Genomic DNA, 25,192 nt, shown 5'->3' with positions numbered 1-25,192 from the left:
TGTGCTCTTCAAGGGAATAGGTGTCTAATCTTGTCTCTAGTCTGTTCTCATTTTGGTATGAGAGGGAGTTTGGTAGCCTTCTTCCTTTCCTAGTTTTTGAACCTTTCTGAGGGACATTGGTGGTAACTCTGAACACCGGGTAGAACCCGTCAGTGAATCTATTTACTGCTTGATTACAGATATAGTTAGCTGACTAAAATCATCTTGGATCAAACCTGATGGGCCCAACATGCAAAGAAGTGAATCCATTTCTTGTATGTTTTCTAATGTGTTGGATTAAGTTTCGAATATACTTCCCAGTGACAACTAGAATTTAAACTGTTATGATGTTCTAGTTTTCTTAGTTGATGTCTTCACTGTTCTTGGATGAAGGCTTGTCAGTCTTGGCTATCTTCCCAAGGAAAGTTCCTACCTACCCTGATTTTTTGTCAGTCCTGAGGCTTGAACTCTGGGCCTGAGCACTGTCCCTCAGCTCTTTATCTCAAGGCAATTACTCTATCACTTGAGCCACATTCCCCATTTCCAGTTTTCTGGTGGTTTATTGGAGATGAGTCTCATGGACTTTCCTGCCTCGGCTGGCTTTGAACCATGATCCTCAGATCTCAGCCTACTGAGTAGCTAGGATTACAGGCATGAGACACCAGTGCTTAGCTTCTTTCACTGATTTTTTTACATTGTTCTTTTAATCTCCATTTTTTTCATTTTTACCCTGATTTGTGTGTGTGTGTGTGTGTGTGTGTGTGTGTGTGTGTGTGTGTGTGTGTGTGTGTGTTTATGTGTGTGCCTGTCCTAGGGCTTGAACTCAGGGCCTGGGCACTGTTGATAAGCTTCTTTAGCTCCAGGCTAGTGCACAACCACTTGAGCAACAGCTCTGCTTTGTACATCCTGGGGATAGTTTATTGATAATAATCCGCATGGACATTTCTGCTGCCTTTGAACCACAATCCTGAGATCTGAGCTTCTGGAGTAGCTCTGATTAGTGGTGAGCAGCCATCAGTGCCTGGCTGGCTCTATGCTGATTTTTATGATTATCTTTCTGTTTGGGGGTGGGGGAATCCAATCGTGGGGCCTGAACTCTGGGTCTGGGCACTGTCCCTCATACCTTCAGCTCAAGGCTAGCACTCTACCACTTGAACCACAGTGCCACTTCCAGCTTTTTTCTCCTGCATATATGGTGCTGATGAATTGAACCCAGGGCCTTAAGCATGCAAGGCAAGTGCTCTACTACTGAGTCACCTTCCCAGACCTTATGATTATCATTCTATCCACTGTTCTGGGTTTGCTGTTAGACTGTGCTTCATCGTTGATTGCATTTGAGACATCTGACTGTTTTCATGCCAGGCCCGCACAGCTGTAAATTCAAGAAGCTGGATCCGAGTTTCTGGAAAGTTGTGGTATGGTTTTGATTCTTGAATTTGTAAACTTGTCCCTTCATTGATCCTTAAGTCTTATGGCTGACTTTGGGCTCCATTGCCTCACTTGATGAGAGGGCCCTGAGGCCAACATTCTAACTTGGTCTGGACTTATGGGTCCATGGCATCAAGTAGTACTAGTTCATGAAACTGGGGCAGCAGTAGGCATCTGTGCGCTGCCTCGCTGTCTGTCAGCAGAGGGTGACGGTCTTTATCTCATCAACCCAACTTGGGTTTGATGTCTTCTCTGCAAAAAGCACTGGGGCATGGCTCAAGTGGCAGAATGCTTGCCTAGCGAGGTCAACCCTCAGTATTACCACAAAGGAAGAAACAGTGTAGCTGGAGAGGAGCATAAGAACAGCGAGTCCCAGCTCACCTGTTGTGGAGGATGGGCCCGATCTTCTGCAGGGACTTGGCCACATTGAAGCAGAGGTTGGCGATGGGGTCCCCTGCCATGCGCACGACGGTGGGCAGCATGTGCTTGGTGGTGATGTCCTGCCCGCACACTTCGTACAGAACCTGGCCAAGCACGGGCACACAATCAGTACAGTCAGCACCTGGCACCTTGTCCCGGGTGTCCAGGCTACTCCAACCCTCACTGGCATCCAAACGGAGCGTACAACTGACACCATCTCCCTGCGATTATGATTTACAACGAGCTCAACTCTGAACACCCAGCCAACGGTGTGCTTCACACCAGCTCACCCACAACCAGGCCAAGGGTGCCGGAGGCCTGGAGCCCGCCCAGCTCCAGATGTGTACCGCTGGCCCTGGCCCTCAGCCTCTCCACTCGCAACCTTGGTGTTCTGGCAGGGCCGTGCGTGTCCCTTCCCTGGAGAGCCAGCACCTGGGTGCAGGTGTGGTGCTGGCCCCACTCACGTTTATGCAGAAGAGCGTAGTCAAATGGTGAAGGTAGTTGGGGTCTCTGCACATGGCCAGCACCTTGGGAATGATGGTGGCATGTGCCCACTCCTTCCTGAACTTCTCCACCAGCTTCATGAGGTTGCTGGTGGCTGCCTCACAGATGGCATAGACTGCAAGGGGGACTGGAAGGCCATGGGGGAGTTTTAGAATGGGTCAGGGATCAAAGCCAGCCTCTCCCAGGGTTCCAACAGCGGGGGGCAGGGCACAGACAGAACAGTGGCATGGCCCCACCCACTTGCTGCCAGGTCTTTCTGCCAGGACTCACCATGGTCCACCAGCCATGCCATGAATAACGAGTTGAGTTTCTCATCAAAGAATTCCACTCCTTGCCAGAGGAGAGACATGGTGAGTGCTCCAAGGGTGAGGGAGGCCGGCTACCCTCCTCTTACCCTCCCCGCCTTCCTGGCATGCCCTGGATCATGCACCAGCTGCCCAGCCAGCAGGGGCATGTACTTCATGATGGCCAGCCGCACCCGCCACTTGGCATCCTCGGCTAGCTCCACAATGGCGGGCATCAGCGACTGGGACAGCTGCCTGATGTCGATCACCTTGTTCACACAGTCCAGGTTGGAGATGATGTTCAGCTGCATCTCTGGACACTTCAGAGGATGGGGCTCCTGTGATGCCTGGCCCAAGGCTGCCCAGAATGGGGGGAGGGGAGTGCCACCACACAGCAACACCTTACAGACCTGCCATCTCCCCAGGACCACTGCCCCAGCCCCAACCTGGCTCTGTGAATATCCAATGACTCCAGCATGGCGATTGATCACCTGGGTGGGAGACTGGGGGAGGGGAGATTCACCTTGTCCTTCAGCTGGGCCAGGAAGAGGGGCAGGAGGTGCTTGATGGTGTTGTCTTTGCCCAGGATGGGAGAGAGGCCCATGATGATGAAAGCCAAGGTGGACTTCACTTGCTGGTTGGCATCTGACACCAGTTCCTGGGAGGGAGAAAGGAAGGAAGCCCCAGGGGTCCAGCTTCAGCCTTCTCTGCACGTGATTGGCAGGGGGAATGGCGGTGGGCTTCAGGGTCCATACCTCCATCTCCTTGGCTGCAGCCTGTGACGCAGGTGCCTGGGGCATTTCCACAGCCTATTCTGTGCCCTCTTTCATGCCCAGCTGACTCCCTCCGCCAAACTGGTTACCTTGATCCATGGCAGGATCTGGGTCATGATCACGATCTCCCGACAATCCACGGAGAGGTTCTCACAGAACTCTGCAGGCCAGGGTGGGGGATGAGATGGAGCCAGCTGCACCACCACCCTGAGCCCTCCTCCTCAATCATGGGTCACGGGCACCCACATTTCACCTTGTGGGGGGCCTTGGCCCTCACTTCAGCCTCTCAGTCCTTCATCAGGTTCTGGAAGGTGGACACCAGGTCTGTCTTGGTGATGTCAGGTCCCATTGCTTTCTGGAGCTGTAAACCAAGAACCAGGAAGAGGCAGGGTGTGTGGAGCGAAAGGGGGTCTAGCAGTCTCTCTCAGCTATTGAGGCCAAAATCCAGGCAGAAGCAGTGCAGAGGTGTGGAGACTGGGCAGGCTGCTCTCCCCAGAGTCTCAAGCAGTGTGAGCCAAAACCACAGACCTTAGTTCACATTATCCCAAATGGGGCTTTCTGTGACCGGATCTAAAAACATGCCAGCGATGCACTCTCCCACTTTTACATTTCTACTAAAATATATTGGATTGAGTCACTAAATGAGCAGGGGAACTAAGGAGAGACTTCTCAGAAGAGGGAAGAATGGCAAAGAAACACAGGAGGAAATGCTCACCATCCCTGGGCATGAAGGAAGTACAAATCAAAACAACCCTGAGATTCCATCTAAATCCAATTAGATTGGCCAGCATTGTGAATTGGAACAAATGCTGGTGGGGATGTGGAGAAAAGGAGTCCTACTGTGCAGCTGGTGGGAATGTGAACTAGTAGAGCCACTCAGCACAGCAGTCTGCAGGTTCCTCCAAATACTAAACACAGACCTTCCCTACCACCCACTCCTGGGCATCTACACTGAGCATCATGAAAAGGACACCTGCACACCCATGTTCACTGCCACTCTACTCACAATAGCCAAGATATGGAAACAGCCCAGATGCCCCACAGTAGATGAGTGGACCCACAAAATATGGACAATGGTCCTTTACACAGCCATTAGAAAGAATAAAATAATGTCATTTGAAGGGAAATGGATGGAACTACAACAAATCATGTGCAGTAAGGTTAGTCAAGATTGGAGATTAATGGTGCATGTTCTCTCTGATATAAGGAAGTTAGATCTAAAGTGCGCTTGGATATGACAAATGCCACAGGATTCCAGAGACTCACACACAGTGAGACCAAAAGAGAATAGTCTTAGGAGAGAATCACAAAGGCCCAATGCTTAAGCGTCTCTTCATATTCATATAAAATATTACACATACTGAAACAAATCCCAAGATGTGGAAACAAGATACATATATATTTTTTGGTTTTAGCTTTTGATACTTCTGTGTTCTTTATCTGATAAAGAGTCTGTTCTCATATTATCTCTGGGAGAGTCCAGGGAGGGAAAAAGGATGGAAAAAAAAGTGCATCCATGGAGCTCACAGGACATTGATGAAAGTGAACTGCACAACTCGTGGGTAGAGATGGGAGGGAGGGTCTGGGAGGGAATGAGAGAACAGCAGACACTCACTGTACAAAAGGAAATGTCCTCATTCTCTGACTCATGCATGCCATTGTAATCCCTCTGTACATCCCCTCTATAATAACAGTGCACATGTATAAAATGGGCTGTGCACAGCAGCTCACACCTACAATCTAGCTAGATATATAGGAGACAGAGTTAGGAGAATTGGAGTCCATGGTTAGCCTAGGCAAAGGTGGAGATCATAGCTGAAAAATAAATCCAAAGGGTGGAATGTGCCTCAAGAAGGGGGGCACCTGGCCTCAGTTCACAGCCCCAGTTGCCAATATGAACATACGTCTGAACGAATGTGTGCCTAGTGACTCTGCCTTTTCTTGGTTGCCAGAGATACCTTATGCTTGCTCCTGGCCACCACCAGAGTCGATAGGTCCATACTAAGGGCACACACTAGGGTAGCCCTCCAAGGGCCCTATGCTCTTTTACCAGTGTAACTGGTATGGAGTGCTGGTGGGCAGCCCTGTTTCTACCTCAGCTCCTTGTCTGTCTGCAGCTTCCACTCCTGGGCAGGACAAGAGTCTCCCTTGGAGCCTAGAAGAGAGAGAGCTTCACTTTCCCTACTTTCCATGTCCTTGCCGTGTGCAAAGCAGGGCCAGTGACAGCTTCCCAGTATGAATGTGCACCCCTGACCCTGCCAAGATCCAGCCCTGGCTTCTCTGCCCACGGACGTCAGGCTGCCCACTCCCATGCAGGACAGACACAGGTCCCTCTTCCCTTCAGCCTTGGCCCTGCCTGTGCACTGCAGGCCCCACTCACCTCAGTGAACTTGTCGGTCACCATGTAGCGGACGCGCCAGGACTTGTCCTTGGCCGACTGGTGCAGTGTGGGCATCACCAGGGTCTCCAGGGCCTCCTGGGGCAGGAGCTGGGAAATGTTCACACACGCCTACACCACTAGCAGCCGCACAGAGTCCTGGGGAGCAGGAGTGCCCATGGGGCATAAGGGCAGAGGGCCCAGTGGTGGGATGGGGGAGAGGCATGGGGGGGGGAGGAGACAGGGCAGAGCAGAGACCCACCTGCTCATCAGAGGCTAGGTTGGAGAACATGGGGATGATCTCACTCTTGACGTTGTCCAGCTCCAGGACCTTGGCGAACTCCCCCAGCTTGGAAGCTGCGGCCCGTTGTTCCATGAGGGTGTCCTCTGAGCAGAGGTTCCAGAAGTACCTGGGGATCCAGAGTGGCGTTGGGCAGGAGGAACTCAAGGAACCCAGAGAGATCAGAGGGCATGGACCTTTGGGCTCCATAGTTGCTTCCCAGGGCATTGGTGCTTCACTCAGGATAGGAGGAAGATGAGGGGGGGGGCTTTCGGCCAAGGCAGCTCAAGGCAGTAGCAGGTAGGTTTACTGCACATTCACGCACCCATGGGGGAAGAGGGTACTGCCACTGAGGCCCAGCAGGTGAGCTGATCCGAGGGGACAGCCAGGGGCGGTGGGACAGGCGGTGGCAAGGGAGCCCGGGACTCACTGGTGGAGCTCTGTCTTCACAGCGCCAGACACTCGCGGGTAGCTGAGGGAGATGAGGCCACAGGCCAAGGTGCGGGAGGTGAACCATTCGCCCTCCTCTAGCCATTTCACCAGGGGCATGAAGTGGGCTACGAGGTCAGAGGGTGAGTGCTTGTGGGAGATGGCCCACAAGGATTCCACCTCCTAGTCCCGCACCAACGTCACCTCCACACAGGCCAGAGACTACAGTGGGGGATGCAGGGGCGGGGGAGGGGTGGGTGGCACTGATGCTCTGCTCAACCCTCCAGCCCTGAGGCCATGGCACTGGACAACACCCCACCCCTCTACCATCCCAGATCCATGGCTCCTGTTTCTGCCCCGGGGATGGGAGCAAGGACCCCGCATGCCACTCACCAGCACGCAGTGCACATACTCTGGGCCTCCCACCAGGCTGGTGAAGGTTCCCAGCTGCTCAGCCAGGGCCAGAAGGACCTCATTCTCAGTGTAGATGGTGTCTGTAGGGGCAGGTCATTCCCATTACAGCACACTCAGGAGCCCCGGCATCCTGGTATCACTGCCCCAAGATGCACAAGCTTGCTGTCAGTACCCACAGTATTCCCATATGGCCAGCACAGAGAACAAGATACGAGCTGGGGATGGGTGGGGGAGCACTGCATGACAGGGCCACTCTACACCCCTCAGGGAAGGGAGACAGAGTCCCATCCTGTGCAACACTGTGGCAAGCAGATTTCCTGTTCCGGTACAGCACTGTTCTCTGCCAAAAATCCTTTTCTATCTGTTCAGACTCAGTTCAGCTACTGCCTTCTAGACACTTTGCAGGCTGTCCCCTCCCCCCAGCCTGCCCCCAACCACAGGCCCCTGTGCCCAGCTCCCACCCGAAAACAGTGCCAAGCCCAGCCACAGTCTCAGGCTTCAGGGCTGGGCAGGGCACGCAGGGGCACAGGCAATCTCTGGGATTCTTCCTTTCTGACCTAGGACTTACCACAAAAAGCGCAGCACCCAGCGCTCAGAACACCACCTCCAGAACCGAGACACTACACTGCTGTCCTTTAAGATGCCAGCCTGGCATTTTGCTCTAGCCCACAATCATGCTGCAGTAATCCTACATAACCAATCCTACATGTTCTGCAGGCATGAGGCCAAAGCTTCTGCTTTTCTGTCTGGACAGCACCACCTTTTCCCAAAGACAAGGCGCCTGCCACATGCGACTGGAGAGGCTCCAAGGCAGCAAGTCAGGAGAAGAAAGAACTTAACGCCCCTTGGGGCTCTGACCCCTCATGTCTGGATCCTCAGCGGCTCTTGCTCTGAAGCTTTCACATTCCCCCCATCCCAAGCCCAAGTTCTTTCCATCCAGGCAGGCAGAACATTGTCTGATGAGAATGCCCTCACAGCTGACACTTAGGTGTTAAATGGACTGAATGATCTCCATATCATTAGTACGAGTCACACGACTGTGTCCACCTGGCAGAGCCCGAGGCAGGTCTCAGGCTGGGAGTCTCACTCCAGGGCTGTGGCTGCCTTCCAGCAGACTTCCAAGAAGACATCTTGCCTCCACTTTCCTCTTCTTCAGCCTTCCCCTCAACACAGTCCTGCAGTACATAAAGCTTGTCTACCTGCACCTCAGCCTCTGTACCCCATCATCCAGGGCCCCTGCCCTGGGCTTCTCTTGTTAAGCAGAAGCCATCTCCAGGCACCCCCACTGCACTGGGCCCCAAGAGTCACCACCTGTAAGGAAGGAGAGGAGTTCACTTCACGTCCTTTCCACTCCAAGGGCCAAGGCAATGGTGGACAGCTTCTTGATGCTGTTGAGGTGAATCTGAGGAGAGAATAAGGAGGGAGAATGTCAGTAATCCCACTCAAGGGAGCACCACAGTGCTGGGAGCAGATGTTTTGCAGACCTACCATGCCTCCTCTGACCTGGAGCGCACATTTCAATAGTAAAGCGCACTTTCCGAGTTCTAAGATCACACACGCTGCCCACCACTGGCTACTACACCACATACTCCACTTAGTAGCAATGGCTGCGTAGCATGCATGCATGCATGCTCTGAGCCAGGCCCTAGACAAGGCACACACACCTGGGACCTCACTGAACCCTCAAAGCAATCATACAAGTTGTGAAACTTGCTCACAGCATCAATCCTGTGAGGCGCAGCACAAGGCAGAACCTCTTTTTTTATATATATATATAATTTTATTTTATTTGAGAACATACTGTACAGAGGGGCTACAATTACATGGGCAGGATAATGCATACATTTCTTACCAAGCATTGCAGCCTCCTCCTTTGTTTACCCTTCACCTCCCTTCCCAGCCTCCCCCCTCCCCCCACCCAATTATACCCCCCTCCCCCCCCACCGACATTGTAAAGCTGGTTTTGACATGACATTTTGTACTTCTCATTGTTGCAACAGGTCCACCTGAATCCTTAAACGACTTGTTTGCCCCCATCTCCTCCACATGTTATACTGACATCAAATATAGTAAAAGCGGGGGTTACACTGTGGGGGAGGGACATACACAGCAACAAAGAAATAATCTTATAAATGCGTTAGAAACATATGCATGAAAGAAACGAAAACATTAAAATACATATTTAAGGGTTCATTTTCCTAACATCACATTATCTGACCTTTTCTGCTTGACTCATACCTATACTAGATATTGAATAAGGGAAACCGTGGGACCTATGCTTCTTTGGGCCTGGCTTACTTCACTTAATATAATTTTTTCCAAGCCTTTCCATTTCCTAACAAATGGGGAAATGTCATTCTTTCTGATGGAGGCATAATATTCCATTGTGTATATATACCACATTTTCTTGACCCATTCATCTACTGAGGGGCATCTGGGTTGGTTCCATATCTCAGCTATGGCAAATAATGCTGCAATAAACATAGTTGTGCTGGTAGCTTTAGTGTGGTCTTGTTTGTAAACATTTGGGTAAATGCCCAAAAGTGGGATTGCTGGATCATAGGGGAGATCTATGTGAAGTCTTTTGAGGAACCTCCATACTGCTTTCCAAAGTGGTTGAACAAGTTTACATTCCCACCAACAATGAAGTAAGGTTCCTTTCTGTCCACATCCCCTCCAGCATCTGTTGTTGTTAGAGTTCTTGATTTTTGCTGTTCTAACTGGAGTGAGGTGATATCTCAATGTTGTTTTGATTTGCATTTCTTTTATGGCTAGGGATGTTGAACATTTCTTCATGTGTCTATTGGCCATCCTTCTTTCTTCTTCAGAGAAGCTTCTCTTTAAGTCTTTTGCCCACTTATTTATTGGGCAGTTGTTTCTTTGAGGATTTGTTGTTGGGGGGTTTAATTTTTGGAGTTCCAAGTATATTTTAGATATGAGACCCTTGTCCGTTGTATGGCTAGTAAAGATCTTCTCCCAATCCGTGGGCTTTCTATTGATCTTGCTAGCTATGTCATTTGCCCTGCAAAAGCTCTGCAACTTTATGCAATCCCATTTGTCCAACCTTTCTTTGATTTGTTGTGTTTCTGGGTCTCCATTCAAAAAATTTTGGCCTGAGCCAAGGAGACCTAGGGTTTCTCCTATTCCATCCTGTAATGTTTTCAGAGTGTCTGCTTTGAGTTCAAGGTCTTTGATCCATTTGGAGTTGATTCTGGTGCAGGGTGTTATATGAGGATCTAGCTTTAGTTTTCTACATGTACTTAACCAATTTTGCCAGCACCATTTACTGAAGAGGCTGTCTTTCTTCCATTCTATTGTTTTAGCTTCCTTATCGAAGATTAGATGGCTATAGGTCTGTAGGTTCATTTCTGGGTTTTCAATTCTATTCCATTGGTCCTGAGGTCTGTTCTTATGCCAATACCAAGCTGTTTTGATTACTATGGCTTTATAGTAGAGTTTGAAATTTGGTATTGATATTCCTCCAGCAGTGTTCTTTCCGTTGAGGAGCGTTTTTGCTATTCTGGGTCTTTTATTGTTCCATATGAATTTTTGGATTGCCTCTTCTATTTCCTTGAAGAATGAGGGTGGAATTTTGAGAGGTATCGCATTGAATTTGTAGATAGCCTTGGGAAGTATTGCCATTTTCACGATGTTAATCTTTCCAATCCAGGAGCATGGGAGGTTTTGCCATTTTTTAAGTTCTGTGTTGATTTCCTTTTTCAAGATTTTAAAGTTTTCATCATAGAGGTCCTTCACTTCTTTGGTTAAGTTAATTCCTAGGTATTTTATTTTTTGTGGGGCTATTACAAATGGAGTTGCTTTCCTAATTTCAGCCACACTTTTCTCATTGTTGGCATATAGAAAAGCCATTGATTTTGGGGGGTTAATTTTATACCCTGCTACTTTGCCAAAGTTTTGAATCAGCTTAAGTAATTTGGGAGTGGAGTCTATGGGATTCTTTAAATACAAGATCATGTCATCTGCAAAGAGGGAGAGTTTTATTTCTTCTTTCCCTATTTGGATCCCCTTGATATTTGCATCTTGTCTTATTGTTGTAGCTAGGCATTCTAATACTAGATTGAAGAGAAGTGGAGAGAGTGGGCATCCTTGTCTTGTTCCTGAGTTAAGAGGAAATGGCTTTAGTTTTTCACCATTGAGTATAATGCTGGCTGTAGGTTTGTCATATACAGCCTTTATTGTATTGAGGAATGTTCCATGGATTCCTAATTTTTCCAGAACCTTCATCATAAAGGGGTGTTGGATCTTGTCAAATGCTTTTTCTGCATCTATTGAGATAACCATGTGGTTCTTATTCTTGCTCCTGTTGATGTGATGAATAATATTAATTGATTTGCGTATATTGAACCAGCTTTGCATTCCTGAAATGAATCCTGTTTGATCATGGTGTATGATTTTTTGGATGAATTGTTGAAGTCGATTGGCCAAAATTTTGTTGAGAAATTTTGCATCAATGTTCATCAAAGAAATGGGTCTATAGTTCTCTTTCTTTGATGAGTCCTTGCCTGGTTTTGGGATGAGGGTTATGATGGCTTCATAGAATGTGTTCGGTAGTGAGCTTTCTCTTTCAATTTCATTGAAGATTTGGAGGAGTATTGGTGTGAGCTCTGCTTTGAAGGCCTTGTAAAATTCCACTGTAAAACCATCTGGTCCTGGACTTTTCTTAGCTGGGAGGTCTCTTATTGCTATTTCTATTTCAATGCTTGATATGGGCCTGTTAAGCTGGTTTAACTCATCTTGGTTTAGTTTTGGCATGTCAATATTTGCTAGGAAGAAGTCCATTTCTGTCAAGTTCTCAAACTTATTAGCATAAAGTTTTGAGAAGTATTCCCTTATAATGTTCTGAATCTTGGTTGTTTCCGTGGTGATGTTTCCATTCTCATCTCTGAGTTTATTAATTTAGGTGGGTTCTCTCCTTTCTCTGATAAGGTTTGCTAAGGGTCTGTCAATTTTGTTAAGTTTTTCGAAGAACCAACTCTTTGTTTTGTTGATTTTTTCTATAGTTTTTTTGGATTCTAATTCATTTAATTCTGATTTAATTTTGATTATTTCTTTCCGTCTACTGGATTGGAGTTTATCTTGCTGCTCTTTTTCAAGGAGGTTTAGATGTGTCATTAAATTGTTAGTTTCCGATCTCTCCAATTTGTTGATGTAGGAGCTCAGAGCTATAAACTTGCCTCTGAGTACTGCCTTTGCTGTGTCCCAGAGGAGCTGGTAATTCGTGTGTTCATTTTTGTTGAATAGCATGAACATTTGAATTTCCTTTCTAATCTCTTCCATGACCCACTCACGATTCAGCAGTGTGTTGTTCAGCCTCCATGTGATACCGGACTTTCTTTGGTGGCTTTTGGTGTTGAGTTCTAATTTTATTCCCTTGTGGTCAGAGAGAATGCAAGGTATAATTTCAATTTTTCTGAATTTAGACAAGTTTGCTTTGTGGCCTAAAATGTGGTCTATTTTAGAAAACGTTCCCTGTTCTGCTGAGAAGAATGTGTATTCTGACTCTGCTGGGTGAAATGTTCGGTAAATGTCTGTTAAGTCTAGTTGATCTATGCAGCTGTTTAGATCTGCGGTTTCTCTGTTGAGTTTTTGCCGAGTTGATCTATCTACTGGGGAGAGTGGTGTGTTAAAATCCCCAACAATTAATGTCTTTGGATCTATATGGGATTTGAGGGAAAGTAGTGTTTCTTTGATAAATTTGGGTGCTCCATTATTTGGCGAATAGATATTTAGAATTGTAATATCCTCCTGAAGGAGAGATCCTTTAATTAGTATGTAGCGACCTTCTTTATCTCTTCTCACCAATTTTAGTTTGAAGTCTATTTTATCTGATATTAGGATTGCAACTCCCGCCTGTTTATGAGGGCCGTATGCTTGGTAGATTTTGTTCCAGCCTTTAACCTTGAAAATGTGTTTGTTTTTACAGGCAAGATGTGACTCCTGCAGGCAGCAGATAGAAGGGTCTTGTTTTTTAATCCAACTAGACAGTCTATGTCGCTTAATTGGAGAGTTCAGTCCGTTAACGTTAAGAGATAGGACTGAGAGGTATTTGGGAGTTCCTGCCATGTTATCCACCTTCTTGGGGGCTGCGAAAACTGGGTTCTTCCTAAGGTTCTTGGATTCTCAGTTTGGGTGCAGTTTCTTGGCCTTTGTTGCGGTCTTGTTGGTTTTCTATGTGTAGGACATCTTTAAGAATCTTTTGTAGGGCTGGTTTGGTGGAGATGTATTGTTTCAATTTTTCTTTGCTATGGAAGGTTTTTATTTGGCCTTCAGTTATGAAGGAGAGTTTAGCTGGGTACAGTATTCTTGGTTGATAGTTGTTTGTTTTTAGGGCATGGCATACGTCATTCCAGGCTCTTCTTGCTTTGATTGTCTCTGCTGAGAAATCTGAGGTAATTCTAATGGGTTTCCCTTTATAGGTGATTACCCTTTTCTCCCTGACAGCTTTAAGGATCTTTTCCTTGGTCTGGGTTGTTCCTGTGTGGATTATAATGTGACGGTGGGATGTCCTAATCTGGTCTGGTCTATTTGGGGTTCTAAAAGCTTCTTGTATCTGAATAGGCCTATCTTTTTGTATGTTTGGGAAGTTCTCTGCTAGGATCCTGTTAAACAAATTTCCTAGACCATTAACTTCTGTTTCTAGGTGCTCCTCTACACCCATTATCCTTAGATTGGGCCTTCTGATGGTGTCTTCCAGGTGTTGGATAGACCTATCATATTTCTTGGACTTGTCTTGGATGGTTGTATGTTCTTTCTCTATAATATCTAGGCTGTCTTCAATCCCTGAGATTCGATCTTCTGCATGGTCTAACCTGCTGTCAAGACTCTCTACTTTGTTTCTTATCTCTTTTCCTTCTAATTGGTCAGCTTTGATAGCTTCAAGTTCTTTGTTGAAGCTCTGTTTTAGGTCTTGTTTGAATTTCTTTACTTCCTTAATTTGGTGTTCAGTGTTTGTTCTCAAATCACTTAGTTGATTGGTTATGGTTTCTTTGGACTCCCATTCCTTCTGTTGGGTTCCATTCAGCATTCCCTTTGTGGTCTCCCTGACTTCCTTCAGCTCTTTGTTAATGGATTCCATGAATGCCTTTAGTGATCTTTGTGTATTCTCTACCTGGTCTCTCAATTCCTGAATTACTCTTTGATTAGCTTCTTCCTGTCTGTGGGATTCCTGCAGTTCTCTTTGAGTGTTCTCTGCCTGCTCACGCCATTCCTCCCTTTCTCTTTGAGCATTCTCAAGTTGTTCACGCAAATCCTGTATCAGTTTTTGAGTAGCTTCCTCACGTTTATGATATTCCTGTATAAACTTCTGGGATGCCTCCTCTCTCTCCCTATCACGCTCATACAGAGTCCTTTGTACATTGTCAAACTTCTCATTTATCATGTTTGCTATTAGTGTTTGTAGAGCTATTTGGGAACTCTCCTCTGGATTATTCTTTATCTGTTCTAATCCCTGATTATCAAGATTGGGAATTGAGATACCCGAATTTGCCATTTTTCTTGTGTTTTTCCGGCTTACTCTGCCCATTTGAGATGAAGATTGCACCAGTTTCATGCTAGAACACTATCTTAAGGCAACCATCAACCAAAGTTTGTGTTTGTACAGTCAATAGTCTACAGATACAATCTAGTTCAACAGATACATCTATTCAACATCAAACAACTATATGTTAAAGTACTTCGAACCGCAGAAAAGAATTTGGAAAACCAGAAATTATTAGGATTAGGGAGAGATGTGGGTAAAAAATAGGAATAGATTGGTGTGGGGAGGCACAGGGAGAGTTAACTATGTCCTAATCACAATGCAGGAAATGGGTTGGGTAGGATGCAAGTAGAGAGAGAGAGAGACCAGAAAAAAAAATAGAAACGTAAAAATTAATGTTATTATAGAAGTTAAAAGACCGTCTATTTAGAGAGGAATGTGAATATGTTCCGAGAAGGGGAGGGACATAGAGGAGATGTGAAAAACTTTAAGGATGGGAAAGGGAGAAGAAAAGATTAGAAGTTCAGTAGAGCTAGACAAAAAACAAAAAGATAATTAAGAAAGAAAGAAAAAGAGAAAGAAGACAAGAAAAGAAAGGAAAACGCTCATTCACATATTCCTAAAATAAAAATTATAAGATGAGAAAAAAAAAAAGTTACTGGAAAACAATTTTTTTTCAGAAGAGGCAAAAATTAAAGATTAATAAAAATTTTAAAAGGGAAATATATATATATATATATATATATATATAAGGTAACAAAAAACAAAAAACAAGCAAAAAAAGAAAAGAAGAAGAAGAAAAAAAAAAGAAAAAAAAAGTCTTTTGATTTTTTTTGGGGGGGGGGAGGAGTGGGAAGAATCCTGTATCTCCCTTTTGTCTGTAACCAGTGTCTTGTTGGAGTCTCTGGTCAGCTTGAGGTCCTGTAGCTTGATTGGTTTCTTAAGTCGGTTGGTTGGAAGAGGCAGAAAAATGCTCTGCTTTACCCAAGATTTTGAGATCCCCCTCCCAGGTTAGTTTTCTGGGAGGGTGATCTGCTTTGAGAATCACAAAAGAGGGGGATGTGGTGATGAGGCTAGGTTCTGGGTAGAGTTGAGGCCTTTCAACAAACAGTAGCTTTTCCCTGGGGCTATTTTGTGATAAAGCTCACAGAGCCCAGCCTGGAGCCATTCTCAGGGTTTCTGTTTTTCAATTGATTGTGGTGGCTGCTAGAGGGAGGGGCAGCCTCTGGCTCTGGTTACCCAGTGAGGCAAGGCACTCCAATGGCTGGTGCCTTAGCTGGGTGACTTTTCCCTGGATGGTGCTGAGTCTGGCAGGTCACTTCGCCATTAAGTTCTTGTGACCTGCTAAATGACTCGTTTTATTCCAAGGCCTGAGCTGGAGCTAGCAGCTCCTCCGAGCTTTGTCGGTATCCAAGATGGAGATCACCGGTGCTGGGGGGGGAGGGGTGGCCTTCCCTCCTCTGCTCCATGAGAAGGAGTGAGGATGTCGGGCTTGTACTCAAGCCGAATCTTGGATCCTGGGTCGTCTCTGGTCTGCAAACAGCAGGATGAAGATGTCCGCTCCTTGTCGGTTCTTGTTGGTGTTGAGTAGAATCTGCTCGTCCGCTGCATCTGGCTCCTTCGTCCCGGACTCTCTGTGTCTCAGGTATGACCCCGCGGCGGTGGTCGCCGCCGCGACCCTGCCGCCGTAGCGGCAGCTGATGTGTTTCCTTGGCTTCCCCTCTCTTGTCTAACTCTCTGTCCTGTGATGGCACACTTGGTGTGATTCTCTGGCTTAGGACTGTTCACTGGAACTCTAAAACTGCTTTCTATGTGAGAGCTTGTTCAGATTCCAGCTTCTCCTCCGCCATCTTCCCGGAACTCCTAAGGCGGAACCTCTTGCCAACTCATGAAGCTAAGATGATGGCTGGTGGAGCAGGCATTTAAACACAAGGCTTGTGTCTAACAGTAATGATGAGCGAACAAACAATAGGATACTATTACTACAAAAACAAAAGTCAGGTATGCTGATGCATACCTGTAATTCCAGTACTCAGAAGACTGAGACGCAAGAATTGTGGCTTCAAAACCTGCCTGGGATACATAGTAAGATCATGACAACAGAGAGGCATCCACAGCTATGCTGTGGGCAACACCATGGGTGAACAGGAACCCGAGACTGTACAGGTGTGTCTGGGTGCACAGTTTCTGGCTCATTAACTCCCTCTGGAATGCAGGCCATAGAACGTGAGCTTTGTTTCAGAAGAGGGTCATGATAACTACTGCGCCCAGCATTTCCATCTCAGAGCCATAGCAACATTATTCTGACCAGTGTCTGATGGTACATCCCAAGACCCGATATGGGACGGTTCCAGTCCTATGTGCCAACAGAAGGGCCACAGGGTGCAGGTGGAGGTGCTGTTAGGCCCCCAGCCCGGGTCTGTCTGCACCCTGTCACACCCTTTCTGCTTGATCATACTTTGACACAGTCTTCCCCATCCAATGAAGTCTGCATAAAAAAAAACAAACTGAGAGGTTTTGGAGAGCTTCCAGAGAGCTGAAGATGTGAGGGTTCGTGGAGCCTAAGGGGTGTAGACAAGGCACTCGGCTCCTGGGGCCTTGCCATACACATCTTTTCAGTAGCATCCTTTATGGTGAACCCGTGAGGATTTGTCCCCAGTCCTGATTCCTTTGAGCTGATCAGCCCCACATGGGGGCAGAGTCAGAAACAGAGGCAAGCAACCTGGGACTTCACATCCACAGCAGGGGAAGTTAGGGTGAGAAGTGAACCGAATTAGAGGCACCCGGCTGTGTCTGCTGTTGCATAAGGAAATGCTCAGGGCGGGAGTTATGGCTCTGGCGGTAGAGCACCTGCCAATGAGCAAAAGCATCAGCTACCCAGTGGAAGTTCTAGTATCAGATAAAAAAAAAAAAGAAAGAAAGAAAGAAAGAAAAGGAAATGCTTGCTTGCTACTGGGGAGAAATGATCACACTTTTCAGGGCCAAAGCTTTTCTGTTGACTCTGGTGGAAACGTGGAGAAAATCAGGAAATTTTGTTTTTCTGTCATTTATATGCTTGAACACTGGGCCTGAATGCTGTCCTTCAGCTCTTCAGCTCAAGGCAAGTTCTCTCCCACTTGAGCTATAGTGCCACTTCCAGTTTTCTGAATGTTTATTGTACATAAGACTTTCACAGATTTTCCTGCCTGTGCTGGCTGTCAACCACAATCCTCAGATCTCAGCCTCCTGAGTAGGTAGGTTTATAGAAGTGAGCCACCGGCGCCCGGCTAGGTTTGTTTTTCTTTACACATGGCCTGTAAGCTATTTCTCAGTCCTGACCCAGTGCTTGTGGAAAGTAGTGTCTGTGCTTGAGTGTTTCAACATCCCATGATGAATTCACTCTGAATTGAGGGTGGGTCCTAAAGCTAACCACAGTGTCCTCCTAAGCACCCCAGCTGGAGAAAACACAGTACTCAGAGGGCACAGCCTGGGGACAGAGGTAGGGGGAGGCTAAGGATACATCCATAAGCCCAAGAAAAACAAGAACCCTAACTGGGCCTGAAGTGAGGAGATGAGCTCAGAGTGGATCCCCATGGAAGCTGTGAATGTAAGCCACTGGGTGAGGCTATTTGTCCCAGCAGCCCCAGAGAACAGGTGCATCAAATTCTGGAAGTGAGTTCACATGAAGGGAGAAGCAGCAGGGAGACCCTCCCTCCCCTGAAGAAACCAGGCTGGGAACAAGGGAAACCCGCCTTGGCCACCCTGGATAGATAGGGTCTTAACCCCATAGCTCCGATTGGGACCACTGCAGTGGACTGCAAACCTTCCCCTGTGTGCTTCTCCTGCCTAGCTCCAGTGCACGTAGCACAATGACATCACGTGTGCTGAGTGCAGTGACATCACTGAGACCAGCTAACCCTGGTGGGCACAGAAGGCCTCCTCCCCCAGGACATGTCAGACCAGGAAGCTGCACTGAGGTGAAGAGTAGGCCCCACACCCCGGGAAGGCAAAGGGTGACTAAGAGCTTTCCTGCAGATGATCCTCTCATCAAGGCATTTAAGCATCTCTTTGGGATCACAATGGAACTGATGAAAAGTTAGGTAAAAAATGCAGCTGGGCTTAGTGACATGCACCTGAAATTCCAGCACTGAGGAGGTTGAGGCAAGAGAATACTAGTTTCAAGGCTATCCGGGACTACACAGTTGAGACCCTGTCTTAAAAAGCAAAAGAGGGGCTGAGGAGGTGGCTCAGTGGTAGACTGCTTGCCTTGCATGCAGGAGGCCCTGCGTTCAATTCCTCAGCCCCACATAAGCAGCAAAGGCTGGAAGTGGCACTGTGGCTCAAATAGTAGAGCACTAGCCTTGAGCTGAAGAGGTGAAGGAGAGTGCCCAGGCTGATTTCAAGCCCCATGACTGACCAAAAAGAAAGAAAGAAAGAAAGAAAGTGAGGGGCTGGTTAGGTAGCTCAGAGGTAGACTGAATGCCTTGCATGCATTATGACCAGGGTTCAATTCCTCAGCATTACCTAAGTAGAAAAAGCCAGAAGTGTTGCTGTGGCTCAAGTGGTAGAGTGTTAGGCTTGAGCTGAAGAGCTGAAGAACATCGCCCAGGCCCAGAGTTCAGGCCCTACTACCGACAGAAAAAAAAATAGAACATGAAATATTTAGGCATATTCTCAAGAATATGTAGGTCCTTGAACACTATATCCAATGGGGCACTATTGACCAAGCCAAGAAACAACCCAGAAGCTCCATGGTGTCTGCAGAGATATGAGTGACTGCCGGAGCCTGCCAGCAACAAAAGGGAATCCTGAATTAGGGGGCAAGGATGTAGAAAAATAAAGACATAAGACAAAGGATGGGGTCGGGAGGTCTGCAGCTCAAGACTGCAGCGCCGTTTATTTTTAACTTTCCCTAATACATACTATTAGAAGTCAAGAGGTAACATAAGGTTACAATAGTCCAGAAAAACAAGGAAAATTTCAGTAAAAACAGAGTGCAGTACAAACAAGGCAAGGTCAACTGGTAGAAAGTAAAACAAACTCTGCAGACATAGCAAAGCAATCCCAGGCACCTGGTGTTTTGTACATGCCTTCAAGTGACCTTTAAACTGTACTGTCAGATAGGCTGGGTAGAGAGCTTGCCTTGCATGTATGAGGCCCTGGGTTTGATTCCTCAGCACCACATAAGCAAAAAGAAAAAAGCCAGAAGTGGCGCTGTGGCTCAAGTGGTAAAGCACTCGCCTGAGCTGAAGAGCTGAGGGACAGTGCCCAGGCCCAGAGTTCAGGCCCCAAGACTGGACCCCCCCCCCGCACAAAAAACCCTTTACTCTCGGCTCCCAACATCTTCCCTGTCTTTGTTTAAAGAAGTGAACCTGCCTGTCTTAGGTTGGGTGGATCACCTTGTCTGCCTTACCCGTCATCGGGAACTTCTTCTGAGTGAAGCTGAAGGCCCTGTCAGGTTGGTCAGACTTGCACGCCCTCTTACCCATCTCTAGCTGCAGTTCCTCTCGGGGGGTGAGGGGAATTCATTTATATGGAGCTTGATCTTATGTAGCTGGCTGGCTAAACTCATAAGAGAGTTTGGAGTGCATGTATAACACAAGGAAGGCATAGAAAATCCATCAGCAAAAGCATTCCCAGGCCAAGCAATGACATTAGCAATCCTTAAACCTAAGTTAGGGAAGGAATGTAGTGTTGAAAGTGTTTAAATAGGTTTTTTTTAGCAGTTTTTGCCACTTTAGAGTCCAGAGGTAGGGCTTGTGTAGTACTATGAGCAAGCTGATTAAGATAATGGGCAATTTGTACATTTTGTGTTAGCCCCACAGCAGCTGCTGCTGCAGAGGCAGCTAACGAAATAAAGGCCAAAACATCAGTTAAAGTAGCCCAACAAATCGACGAGGGTGCATTAGTTCTTTCAATTGGCTTAACACCTGAATGCCAGAATCTTCATACCAATATTTACAGGAAGCATAACAAAAGATGGTTGTCTAACAATAAGTATGGATTCAGTTATGCCACTATACGAGCAATTAGTAAAAGAACAATTAGAGCAAGTAACATTAAAATAATTAGCTCCCACAGAAATATTAAACAGTCCATACAAATGACATGGGTGGTGATACACAACTCATGATTATTTTTTTTAATTTTATTTTATTTTATTTGTGAACATACTGTAGAGAGGGGTTACAATTACATGGGCAGGATAATGCGTACATTTCTTACCAAGCATTGCACCCTCCTCCTTTGGTTTACGCTTCATATCCCTTCCCAGCCTCAATCCCAATCCTTCTCCTTCCCCCCCTTCCCTCCCACCCCCGCACTGACGTTGGAAAGCTCGTTTTGGACATGACAACTTGTACTTCTCATTGTTGCAACAGGTCCACCTGTATCCTTAAACAACTGGTTTTTTCCCCCATCTCCTCCACAAGTTATACTGACATCAAATATAGTGAAAGCAGGGGTTATACTGTGGGGGAGGGACATACAAAGCAACAAAGAGATATTCTTATAAATGCATTAGAAACACATGTATGAAAGAAAAAAAACATTAAAATACATATCTAAGGGTTCATTTTCCTGACCTCACATTATCTGACCTTTTCTGCTTGACTCATACATATACTAGATATTGCAAATAAGGGAAACCATGGGACCTATGTTTCTTTGGGCCTGGCTTACTTCACTTAATATAATTTTTTCCAAGTTTTTCCATTTCCTAACAAATGGGGCAATGTCATTCTTTCTGATGGAGGCATAGAATACCATTGTGTATATATACCACATTTTCTTGATCCATTCATCTGCTGAGGGACATCTGGGTTGGTTCCATATCTTAGCTATGGTAAATAATGCTGCAATAAACATAGTTGTGCTGGTAGCTTTAGTGTGGTCTTGTTTGTAAACATTTGGGTAAATGCCCAAAAGTGGGATTGCTGAGTCATAGGGGAGATCTATGTGAAGTCTTTTGAGGAAACTCCATACTGCTTTCCAAAGTGGTTGAACAAGTTTACATTCCCACCAACAATGAAGTAAGGTTCCTTTCTGTCCACATCCCCTCCAGCATCTGTTGTTGTTAGAGTTCTTGATTTTTGCTGTTCTAACTGGAGTGAGGTGATATCTCAATGTTGTTTTGATTTGCATTTCTTTTATGGCTAGGGATGTTGAACATTTCTTCATGTGTCTATTGGCCATCCTTCTTTCTTCTTCAAAGAAGTTTTTCTTTAAGTCTTTCGCCCACTTATTTATTGGGCAGTTGTTTCTTTGAGGATTTGTTGTTGGGGGGTTTAATTTTTGGAGTTCCAAGTATATTTTAGATATGAGACCCTTGTCCGTTGTATGGCTAGTAAAGATCTTCTCCCAATCCGTGGGCTTTCTATTGATCTTGCTAGCTATGTCATTTGCCCTGCAAAAGCTCTGCAACTTTATGCAATCCCATTTGTCCAACCTTTCTTTGATTTGTTGTGTTTCTGGGTCTCCATTCAAAAAATTTTGGCCTGAGCCAAGGAGACCTAGAGTTTCTCCTATTCCATCCTGTAATGTTTTCAGAGTGTCTGCTTTGAGTTCAAGGTCTTTGATCCATTTGGAGTTGATTCTGGTGCAGGGTGATATATAAGGATCTAGCTTAAGTTTTCTACATGTAGTTAACCAATTTTGCCAGCACCATTTATTGAAGAGGCTGTCTTTCTTCCATTCTATTGTTTTAGCTCCCTTATCGAAGATTAGATGGCTATAGGTCTGTAGGTTCATTTCTGGCTTTCAATTCTATTCCATTGGTCCTGAGGTCTGTTCTTATGCCAATACCAAGCTGTTTTGATTACTATGGCTTTATAGTAGAGTTTGAAATTTGGTATTGGTATTCCTTCAGCAGTGTTCTTTCCGTTGAGGAGCGTTTTTGCTATTCTGGGTCTTTTATTGTTCCATATGAATTTTTGGATTGCCTCTTCTATTTCCTTGAAGAATGAGGGTGGAATTTTGATAGGTATCACGTTGAATTTGTAGATAGCCTTGGGAAGTATTGCCATTTTCACGATGTTAATCTTTCCAATCCAGGAGCATGGGAGGCTTTGCCATTTTTTTAGTTCTTTTTGATTTTAAAGGATGAATTGGGCCAGGTTATGTTATTGAGTACAGCCACCAGCATCCAAACATGATGGTGAGGATGCCCATTCATCCACCACAATCCAAGATTTTACTTATTAGTAAGATGAGTTCCAGACTAGTCCATTAATTTAGAGTTAGTTTCAGAAATATTGGTAACAAATGGCTGTATATGCCTGTACCTTATTGGATGAGGCTCTCCTATAGATACAACTATATGTAAAGAATTAATGCAACGGGGTGTCACACAGGAGGGAGTAGAATTTGCATGAACTGGGTGTTCTGTTGGCAAAGATGTCATCTGCGTATTGTAGATCTGATTTTTTTGTCTGGGATCCAAATTTCATGAGTCATGGATAGCATTATAATACAGCCTGGGATGGAGCCTTAGAGCTGGTGGTAAAGCAAAAAGGAGTTCCAATGTTTGAAGCGGAGATATTTCCCATCTAGGTGTGCTGGATGAAGGGATCAGGGGCTGCATTGTATGCTGATCTATTGACATGAATGAGTACTTCAACTCCCTCTCAAGTTGTAGGGTGCACAATCGGGGGATCCACCACGTAAGCCCAATGTGTCTTCATTTGTGTCATCTGAATGAGCCTCCACAATCCTAACCCATTGCTCAGGCAACCAGTGGGATATACTTTTTCCTGCAAAAAATCATAAACATGTCCTCGACCCCATGTTAAAACCAGATCAGTCCTGTGCCAATCACCTGTTGAAGGATCCTTCCACATAACTTGGGCAAAAGCTCTTTGCTCTCTTTTTTTTCCAAAACCGCTGTGCTGAGGAAAGGCCATTACAGTCTAAGCTGAAAAAATTTAGTACAATAAACTGTGAGAAGAATATTAACAGGAGAGAAGGGGTATAATTCCCCCCTTTTAATTTAAAACTTGGGTGTTTTAATAGCCCGTTGGCTTGTTTAACAATTTCTTGTCCTCGAGGAATATAGGGAATACCTGTAGAGTGAAAAATCTGGTAAGATTTATAAAAAGTTTACAAAACTTGTCCAACATATCCCGGACCATTATCAGTTTTAATATGTTTAGGAAGTCCCATAGTGGCAAAGCAGTGTAGGGAAGGAGTAATACAAAGTTTGCTAGTCTCTCCAGCAAGAGGAGTAGCCATAATAAAATTAGAGTAGGTACATGGTAATATGGACAAAGTGAAGCCATCCAAAAGATGGAATCAGGCAGGAGTTTAGTCTACTTTTTCCACAGTGGAGGTGGTCAGGGTAACGATGTAGATTTCCTCCATGTGACTGTCAGGCTGTAGCAGCAGCAGTAGGGTCTCTCAGTGGCTCCAAGGGACTGTCACACACCTTGTGCTGGGCTGTAAATTTCTACAAAGACTGGTTAAGAATACAAGTAATACATAGCCTTGGCAGGCTGTGGCCCCACTAGTTTTTAAAACTATTTAGACGATAGCCCAGGACAAATTACTAAGATGACAACTGTTTTAACTAGATAGTTTTTTTTAATAAGGCTGATTTTTTTGGCAGATATAGAGAGCTCAGGCCTGTACTACTATTTTTCATGTCTGTTTTGTCTATTTTGTCACTTTTTTTTATGACTTTGTTCCCTTGTTCTCAAAAGGGGATTTTGGGCAAAGAGTCATCTTCGGTAACTTCTTCAAGCTGACTTAGAGGTATTAATCCTACCTAGCCAGGAACCTAAACCTTAGCCTATTTTACAAAGAGGTTACCAGGGTTAGATGTCATTAAGAACAATATTTTAACTTTTGACAAATGCACAGACTTTTTTGGCTACAGCAGTGTAGCTTGTTGAGCACTCTGATTTGCAAAAGTATCTTTAGGAATGTGACCTCTAGTGACCCTAACAATGTCTAAGTCACCTGTGTAGGCCTTTAGACAGATGTTAATAGAAACACACTCTTAGGTTTACAAACATTTTTCTTGAGCAGATAAATTTTATGTAGCTGGCGTTAGCTCAAAGGTTATTGCCAATTAGGGCTTTTGGCACATACAGGGGTTGGGATTTAAACTTTCCCCCACATTTTATAACTTTAGCCTTTTAGTACTATCACAAGTTTCTGTCCTTACAAAGTAGATATTAATGGATATTAGGCATGGTTACAAACTATCCTCCCATGACCTCCTGGCTCTGACAAATTTTTGAAGGGCCATGCACAAATGACTCTAGGATTTGACATTTTTGTCATCCAAGCAGTGGCTTACTGCCTCTGGATGCTCCTCCATTGCTCTTGTCCCAGGACTGTCTTTCTACACTGGGATAAATGTCTCATTTGTATTTTCCTTAGCTGGTTGCTGGACATGAACTCGGGCCTGAGTGCTGTCCCTCAGCTCTACAACTCAAGGCTAGCACTCTCCCACTATGAGTCCCAAAGCAACTCTGCTTGCTCTTTCAGCACTCTGCTGGCTGAGTAGAGGTGACAGTCTCACAGGGACCTTTTTCTGCCTGGGCTGGCTTTTAACCAGTTTGCAGATCAATGAGTCTTATAAAAGGCCACTTTACTCCAATTAAAAGCAACAAGTTGGTCAACATAGAAGTAGCTTTTAAGCATGCTCTTACCTGAAACTTATTAAGAGCCAAAGTTACATCTGACAAACTTATAAGAATCCTCTGTGTTTTATTCTTGGCTTTCTGGACACTTATAAAACCTCTAAGAGCAAACTGGAATAGCAATTAAGTAATTATTTTTGTAATCCTAATTTTTATACTTTGAGGCAAATGTTAAGAACAATTT

The 25,192-nt window shown here is 45.6% G+C and overlaps 1 pseudogene; it reads left to right on the top strand.

The window, feature by feature from the left end:
- The window catches only part of LOC138812426 (voltage-dependent calcium channel gamma-2 subunit-like), a 351,801-nt pseudogene that overhangs the window by 154,605 nt on the left and 172,004 nt on the right, over positions 1–25,192 (top strand).

This window comes from Dipodomys merriami, unplaced genomic scaffold, assembly GCF_024711535.1.
Source record: "Dipodomys merriami isolate MVZ:Mamm:240054 unplaced genomic scaffold, mDipMer1.0.p SCAF_57, whole genome shotgun sequence".
Classification (NCBI taxonomy): Eukaryota; Metazoa; Chordata; class Mammalia; order Rodentia; family Heteromyidae; genus Dipodomys; species Dipodomys merriami.
This window is presented reverse-complemented; position numbering and strand designations above follow the sequence as displayed.